Below are 9,397 nucleotides of genomic sequence, written 5' to 3'. Positions count from 1 at the left end.
GTTAGGAACAATACTAGACCCAAGAAGGGTTGTAATTTAGCTATATCCAGTTCAACTACTGATGTTAACCAGGATTGTTGGGTTGTTGACAGTGGTGCTTCTCAATCTATTTCTAGAAATAGAAATTTTTTTGTTAAAATGGAGAAGAGTAACCAACATGTTAAACTAGCAAATGGCTGGAAGGTTAAGGTAGCTGGAGAGGGTGTTGCTCGTTGGTCATTTAGTAATGAACCATTGCCTATGTTATATATTCCTGGGTTAAAATTCAATTTGTTATCTGTTAAATCATTATTGAAATTTGGGTTTACAGTAACATTTAAAAATGATAAGTGTTTTATTAAGAAAGATGGCAAAGTTGTTACTGCAAGTTTAGAAAATGATTTATTTGTTTTAAGGGATAACCCAGTATTGGTGGCTAAGTCTAAGTCTGTTTATAAGTGTTAAACCACATGATGAATGTATTCATCTGTTACACCGGAGACTTGGACATTTAAATTTCAGGATGTTAAAGAAAACAGTTCAGTTATCTGAAGGGATAAAACTACATGCATGTAGTAAATATCTAAATTGCAATGCCTGTAGTCAGCAGAAAAGTAGGGTTACACCAGCAAACCGTGTTAATGGTTTTAAAACCAAAAATCCATTAGAGGTAGTGTTTATAGACCTAATTGGACCCAAGAAACCCAGCATAGGAGGTGCCTGCTATATTCTGAGCATAGTAGACCATTATTCAAGATACTGATTGTTATCTAATGAAAACAAAATGTGAAACATTCCAGCGTATTAACAACTGGCTGCATTTTGTGGAAAGGAAACAGAAATTTAAGGTTAAATGCTTAGTGACTGATAATGGTACAGAATTTACCAACCAAAGATTGGAAAAGTTTTTGCAGGATGCAGGGATCCAGCATAAACGGTCTGCACCGTACAGACCACAGCATAATTCTTATATTGAGAGCCGAGGTCAGACATTACAAGCCATGACTAGAACTATGTTGGCAGATTCTGGTTTGCCTGAAAATTTATGGGGTGAGGCTGTTATGTCTGCTAACCATGTGTTAAACAACGTGGTTCATTCCTCTATGGGTGAAATACCATTCACCTTATGGCATGGGAGGAAACCAAATCTTAGTTACTTACACACATTTGGAGCCCCAGCTTGGGTACATATTCCATCTAGTTTAAGGAGAAAGGAGAGCCAGAAAAATGTTTTTCGTTGGCTATGAATCAAATCATAGATCTTTTAGATTTTGGGCACAGGGAACTACTAGTGTGTATTGTAGTGCAAGTGCTAAATTTCTAGAGCACGAAGGATGGGATAAACTAGAGCGTGCAGATTATAGACATAATAATACTGTTAGTGTAGAGCATCATATTCCTGATGATATTCCTGAGGATTTAGATGATGTAAAATCCTCTATCAAGGAGGAAGAACAGGAAGTAGGTTTAGAGGAGGTAGTTTTAGGGGAGGAGTCAGATGAACAATCTGCTGTAAGTCCTGTATTACCTAGGAGATCTACTAGGGAAAGGCATCCACCTGATCGTTATAAAGCAACCGTAGTTTGCCAGGTTAACATTGAACCTTCAAGTTATGAAGATATCAGGCTTTATCCTGAAAAGGAGCAGAATGCTTGGAAGGAGGCAATGAGTAAGGAAATTAATTCTTTAACTAAGTTAGGTGTTTACGAAACTGTAAAATTGCCACCTGGTGAAAAATTAATAGGTTGTAGATGGGTTTACAAAATTAAGAAAAGCATAGATGGGACAGTAACTCATAAAGCTCACCTTGTAGCTCAAGGTTTTTCTCAGACCGAAAAGGATTTCGATGAGGTTTTTGCTCCTAGTTTACGTGCTAGTACTTTACAGACAATACTAGTGTGGGTGGCTAAGTATAAATATAGTATTAACCATATAGATGTAGAGACAGCATACTTGCATGCTCCATTGAGACACACCATCTATATGAGGAAGCCTTTAGGAGTTGAAACACAAAACCACACTGATTGTTGGAAGTTAAATAAAAGCCTTTATGGTTTGAGACAATCAAGGTTTGAGTGGAACCAATGTATAGTTAAAGAGCTAAATAAGATCGGTTTTCATGAAGGTGTAGCGGATAAGTGTCTCTTTAAAAAAGAAAATGGTGTAGTATCATTTTTGTTATTGTTTACAGATGATATAGCCATAACTAAAACTGACAATGAAGCCATAGATATTGTTAAACAATTACAAACCAAATTTAAAACCAGAAATTTAGGAAATATTAGGCATTATTTGGGTCTAGATATCAATCAAACAGCTAGAGGTTATAAAATATCTCAATCTAGCAAAATAAGCCAAATGTTGAAACGTTATGGCATGGAGCTATGTAAGCCAGCTAAAACACCTATGGCACAGGATTTTCAACAAGGAGAAATCCAAAGTCCTAAATTTAGTAAGGAGATCTACCAGTCTCTTATAGGTAGTCTATCTTATATAAGCAATTGGTCAAGACCCGATATTTCATTTGGAGTAAACCAATTAGCAAGATATAATGCAGAGCCAACTGATAGGCATTGGCAGGCCGCAAAGCGTATATTAAGATATCTGAAAATGATGATGCATTATGCATTGTATCTGGAACCTAACAATGATTTAGTATTGAGAGCATATGCTGATGCCAGTTTTGCTACTGATTTGATCACCAGAAAGTCCACATCGGGTATAGCTATCATGTTAGACAATTGTTTGATTGGCTGGAAATCAATTCGTCAAAAACATATTAGTCTTTCTACTATGGAGGCAGAATTCTCATGTTTGTCACTAGTTTGTACTGATCTATTACAAACAACTAATGTTGGATATTGGTTTAAAGATGGATTATCCAATTGTAATACATGAGGACAACCAAGCTGCTATAAAAATGGCAACAAATTTAGCAGTTAAAACTAGATCTAAGTATACTGACATTCGGTATCTGAATGTTCGTCAGTGTATCCAAAGCAACATGGTTAAGTTGGAATATTGTATGTCAGAAGACAATATTGCTGATAATTTTACCAAAGCGCAAGGTGCTATAAAACATAAAACATGTTGTGAAAGCTATGGATTAAGAATCTAAACTGTATATATTGACCTGTCCAAAGGGGAGGATGTTAGGATATGGTTTGAGCCTAACTAAGTTGTCCAGGCAATATATGTGTACTGTAACTTTAATCTGTAAATGTATTATGTTACTTTAAAGGTATTCATTGTAATGCTGAGTCATGCTGTAATTAGGTAATGACTGGTTGTGAGAGTATTTAAGCAAGGTATTGTAACGTATTCAGTTTAATGATGAAGCTGATGTGATATGCTACCAGAGTATGATATGCTGCCATAGTGAGGAGTTGCTATCTGCTAATCATCGTTTGTGAACCAGAGTGAGTTTGTTATTCTAACCAACTAATGTTTGTTTGGTAAGAGGATTCTGTAATTACTGGACTGATTTACTGGCAAAGACTTGGAATTTGTTTAAAGACTATGAGACTGTTTTTCTACTATAAAGTAAGCTTTTGATAAACCAGTTTGCATATCTCTTATTCATTGCTCTCAGCAACGTTTCCTTGTGCATTTACTCTGCTGGTTGGCAACACAACACTAATATCCTTAACAAGTTTGATCCTGTTGGACCTGATGAAGTGGACAGAGTCCTTGATGCTGTCAGTGCAACCACCTGTCAATTAGATCCGTCCTTCCTGGCTGGTGAAAGCCTCCAGGATGGTGACTGCCAGGTGGGTTCAGGCAGTGTTAAATTCTTAACTGCAGGAGGGGATGTTTCTGGGACCTTTCAAGGAAGACCTGGTTTGCCCCCTCAAAAAATATCTTGATCCCACCTGTCTGTACAATTTTTGTCCAGCCTCCCACCTTCCCTTTTTAGGGAAGATGGGAAAATAGGTGGTTGTGTGGAAGCTTCGGAGGGACCTGGATGAAATGGATTATCTGAACCCCTTCCAATCAGGATTCAGGCTCAATTATGGGACAGAACCAGCATTGGTCACACTTGTTGATGAAGTCTAGTAAGAGCGGGATAGGGCTACTGCATCCATCCTTGCTCTCCTTTACCTCAGCAGCCTTCAGTGTGATTGACCGTGGTATACTTTTGGGCCAGCTGTGGGGTTTGGGGCTGGACAGTGCAGTCTTGCACTAGTTTGGCTTCTTTCTTCAAGGTTGGTCTCAATTGGTGTTGATTTTATTTATTAAATTTCTATGCAGCCCAGCTTCCCTATAAGGTGACTCTTGGGTGTGTGATGGCTTCCCCAGATGCCAGCTCAGACAAGGAGGAAGAGCCCGCTCCAGGGACTTCGGTGGGGTGGGGGGAGTGTAGAGGAGTGCCAAGAAGTTGCTGAGGGCTCCGAGCCAGGAGTGAAGAGGCCAGGAACAGCAAATTCCCCAACATCACCCGTATGACTGTCTTATAGACATGGTGCTGAAGGCCAAATTGCGGGTGGGCCAGATTTATTCAATTGTCTGAACCAGAGCTCAAGAACCCTCCAGGACTTCATAGGAAAGAAGCTTAAGAAAGGGTTCATCTGGTTATCATCTTCCCCCTTAGCCGCTCCTGTTCTTTTTGTGAAGAAAAAATTGGGAGAGTTACAACTCTGTTGCGATTATCGAAAATTAAACACTATCACTGTGAAGAACCAGTACCCACTCCTGTTAATCTCCGAATTGATGGAGTGGCTGCAACGAGCAACAGTGTTCACAAAGTTGGATTTGAGGGGGGCGGACAACCTTGTCTGGATTAGAAAAGGGGACAAATGAAAGACAGCATTCTAGACCTGGTACAGACACTTTGAATACATGGTTATGCCTTTTGGACTCACTAATGCCCCTGCGGTGTTCATGCACTTCATGCATGATGTGTTTCAGGACTTATTGGACAAATATGTGGTCATCTATCTGAGTGACATCTTGGTGTATTCTTCGTCCCCAAAGGAACACTGGAAGCAGTTTTTCTTTTCTTTCTTCAAAAGAAAAAACAAGAAAGTCCAGTTGACTCCTGAAAAAGCACCTTTGCGACAAGCATGACCTGGATGACTGAGAATCTCTACAGACTTTTAGCTATACAATTTGGGATGAACACCCTTTGAATGGTGTGGGAGTAGGAATGGATTTCCAGAGGAAAAAATTGCAGACTACAGGAACCAGGAGCACTACTCAGGTGACCCTGAGGACACAGATAAACCTCCAAGTGCTTCAGCAACCCTCTAAAAGGATGCAAATGACTAGCTGTCTGCAAGGAATATAAATCCTTCCATTCCCCACTATCCTGTCAGAGCTGAAGAAGCTTCTTGGAAACTGCACAAGTGTGCAGGCCGCAGAGGAGGTGTGGCTCTCAGAGATGCTCTGGAACCCGGGATGGAAGGGGTGTTGAGTGTCAGCCATTCCCTCGACACATGATCCCGGGGACTGTGACAAGCTGACCGTTTAAGCTACGATTAAACCAGATAGCTTCACCTTTGAGTGTGTGTGTGGTGTTTGTTCGGCGGAGCACAGGTGGTTCCAGAGGAGGCTGACAAGGGGTGAGGCTTCTCTTCTTTCTCAGCTACAGGAGTGCAGAACAGGTGGGGTGGGATAGAGTTTGAGAGCGGCGTTCCTGAATTTTTCCAGAGTGTTTGTAAATGAAGTGGAATCTTACAAGTTGCGCTTTCATTGTAAAGACCACCAAGCCCAGCATAACATTCTTAGGACGGGTGCCCGATACCCAGAAACACTTACTGGCTTCCAACCTCATTTTAGATAGCACCTTATGTCAACCCAGCCTGCAGGCTGTTTCTAGATTCTATGTGTTGTGAGAGGTCCTTGGTGTTCTCTGAGCTTGGTTGCTTTCTTGCAGAAGTTTCATTACCAAATATCATCAGTGCTAGTGTGTGATTTAGCTGTATGATCATTGCCCTAAATTAGCTTCACACGTTCTACTAAGGCTCCTGCTGGATGGGGCTGCTGCTGCTACCATATCGCTGCTGCAGGGTGAAGTGAGGTGAAGCGAGGCAAGACAGCTGGTGGCCTGGCTGCAGGGCTCTGAGGTGCACGAGTGGGGTGCAGGTGGGGTGGGGCCAAGCATGGCTTATTGGATGCCCCAGCTCACATTCAACTGGCCGTCACTGCCAGCCATTGAGCGGCCAAGGAACTGAGCTGCAGCTGCTGCCAGGCACCACCAGCCCTGCTCACTTGCTGCCTCCTGTGCGCACGCCAAGGGGGAGCACCTGGCCGGGCTGGGGTGGGCCAGGGCCGAGGAAATGGGGGCTGGCCCCTCACTGTCTCCAGGGCAGCCCCGCGGACCAGATCTAACCACATCGCAGGCCGAATCAGGCCCACAGGCCTTGAGTTTGACATGTCTGGTTTAGAAGATGAGCAGCTCAATGGGAGAGATGTATTAAGTTGGTGCCGGACTTCCTTATCACTATCAGCACCGGGACCATATAAGACAAGTGTTGTTTTCACATCTGCTAATGGGTTCAGTGTTTATACATTTAACATCCTATCTTTTATAATATAGTTTTTATTAATTTATAATATGACAAAGAGAATACAAAAGTAAATATTAGGGAAGGAAAAAGGGAAGTGGATAGTGGGGGAAAGCAAGGGAAAAAGAAAAAAAGGGGGGGCATTGACTTCTGACTCCTCTGGTGCAGTAAAATAAGGCATTAACATCTACCCTCAACTTTTTACCTTTTCATAATTGTCAGATCCCTGAAAGTGATACTGCCATTCAAGTGGAGGAAGGGGGAGACTTGGATTCGATTTACTAGCATTGCCTGTGTCATCAGATATTTTACAACCTATATCCTGGCGCCAAGGAGGCCTGAGATTCCCTTTACCTGCAGGAATTTATATGATAGCCATGTGGGTTGTCTCACTTTAAAGGGTAGTGGTGGGAATGCATGTTTGTTCGGGTTCTCAAAGGAAATAGTAAAGAAAACATCTTCACACTTGTGTATTGGCTAAAATCTGCATTCTGACTTAAAGGGAGGGGTCTCTACCACTTTAATCCTACTGCTTTGCCTAAGGGTATTCAGATTGTGCTTTAGCTGGATGGCTTTCACTTCTGCTTAATAAAAGAATCATTTTGAACAACTACGTTTCAAGAGTTCGTACTTTCTTAAGTTGGAAGGAGAGGCGATCCTTACAATAGCCATTTCAATAACAACAAATCTCATTGTTCATTGGCATCCTTCAGTCTCAAGAGACTATGGTATCGTGCTCTGGAAAGAGGTCCTAAAGCAGCATCTAGTGTGACTAAAAAGGCCAATTTGAGAGCGGCAATCCCTTCCACACTGAGGGCAGATACATTCTGTCCCCTGCCCAGCCCCCAGAATTCGCTGGTTCCGGGACTGCCTCTTTGCCTCAGCCTGCCGAACAAATGTCTCTTCGAATTGGAGAAGGCCATGCTGCATCTTTAGCCTCCAAGCTGAATGATCGGAGGTCAAGGTTTCCCAGTTGTTTTTTTTTTTTTATATAGAAACTTTATTGAGGTTTTTTACAAACAAAACAGAAATAAGAAAAAAAAAATAGAAAAAAAAAAGAAAAACAAAACATTCAAACAAAGACATAAAACATATAAGTATAATAATATTTTCAGTTACTATCAGATGTACAGTGTTTTAACTATTTACATAAATAATAGTTGGTGATATTTCAGCTCACTTTTAATCAATATTTAGCACACCTTTAGGTCTTCCTTTCATTTTATCATGCAACCACTTATACCACCTTTCCCACACCAAATAATACACTATCTTCTCATCATTTAATTCATAGGTTAATTTAGTCATCTCTGCGCACTCGAGTATTTTCTTAATTGTAAGCTCTTCTGGTGGTTGAGTTTTCTCTTTCCAGTACTGTGCATATGCCAATCTGGCGGCTGTAATTATATGGATCATTAAATGTATCATTTCCTTTCTATATGGCTTCTTTATTATTCCCAGGAGGAAAATCTCTGGTGTTAATTCAATATCTTCATCTATTATTTCATTTATCCACCTCCTAATTTTGTTCCAGTATCCTTTCGCTTCCTGGCATGTCCACCACATGTGAAAGAAGGTGCCTTGACCGTGGCCGCATTTCCAACAGTTGGGGTGTATATTGGGGTATATTTTTGCTAGTCTGGCCGGGGCTAAATACCATCTGTGGAACATTTTGTACTGATTTTCCTTGTATGTCACCGCTCTGGTCAATTTAAGATTCCTATTCCATGCCTCCTCCCATTCTCCAAAATTTATATCACGCCCTGTATTTTTCTCCCATGCAATTATTTGGTTCTTTGTGACATCTTCAAACTTATCGTCGCCTAGTAAGTAATTGTATAGTTTTGCCAGGATCTTTTTATTTGTTCCCAACAGGACTTTATCCAATCCATTTGGTCCAAATTCTAAACCGTATTGTTCTTTATCTCTCTGGTATCTGGATTTCACTTGTAAGTAAGTCCACCAATCTAAGATTATTCCTTGCTCTCGTAGGGTATCATTTGATTTAAGCCTCCCTCCTTCGTCTAAAATATCTTTATATCTGCCCATTTTCTCCCTCTCCCTTCTATTGGGGTGGGTCAGGGCCTCCATCGTTGAGAGCCAATTTGGGGTTTTTTTATAATATTTTTGCCTGATCTGGATCCATGTTTGTATCAGGGAGCCTCTGATTTTATGTCTATGGAAATATGTCTTCCTTTTCTTCTCCATGTCCCAAATGTGGGCGTGCCACCCTTTTTGCAAGTCATGACCTTCTAGGGTAAGTATCCTCTCATTTTCCAAGGTGATCCAATCTCTTATCCAAACTAGCTTAGCTGCCCTGTAGTATGTTTGCCAGTCCGGGAGTCCAAATCCGCCTATGTCTCTTTTGCCCCTTAAAATTTTAATGGAAAATCTCGGTTTTTTCCCTTCCCATATAAATTCTCTGATAATTTTGTCTAATTCTAGAAAAAAATTTTTATCTAAATATATCGGTATATTTTGGAATAAGAATAATATTCTAGGGAGGATGTTCATCTTAATTGTGGCTATCTTGCCCAATAGTGATAATCTTATTTTTTTCCATCTGTCTAGGTCTTGTTTCATTTTTCTAATTAGGGGGGTATAATTATCATCTTTCAGGGTCGAACATCTTGATGTAATCCAAATTCCTAGGTATTTAATTTTTTTGGCAACCTGTAATCCTAATACTTCTTCTATCTCGTTTTTCTGGCTCTCTGTTGTGTTCTTGATCAATACTTTGATTTTAGTTTTATTCAATATGAAACCTGCCACCTCTCCATATTTACTTAGTTCCTCTAATACTTTTGGTCCCGATTCTATGGGATCTTCGAGGATTAGAGCTACGTCGTCTGCAAATGCTTGCGTCTTGTAGGTCTCCTTCCTGATCCTCAATCCTTTTATTTCCTCATTGG

This window comes from Pituophis catenifer, unplaced genomic scaffold, assembly GCF_029215685.1.
Source record: "Pituophis catenifer annectens isolate HBS135680 unplaced genomic scaffold, rPitCat1.0.hap2 SCAF_5, whole genome shotgun sequence".
NCBI classification, from domain to species: domain Eukaryota; kingdom Metazoa; phylum Chordata; class Lepidosauria; order Squamata; family Colubridae; genus Pituophis; species Pituophis catenifer.
This window is presented reverse-complemented; position numbering follows the sequence as displayed.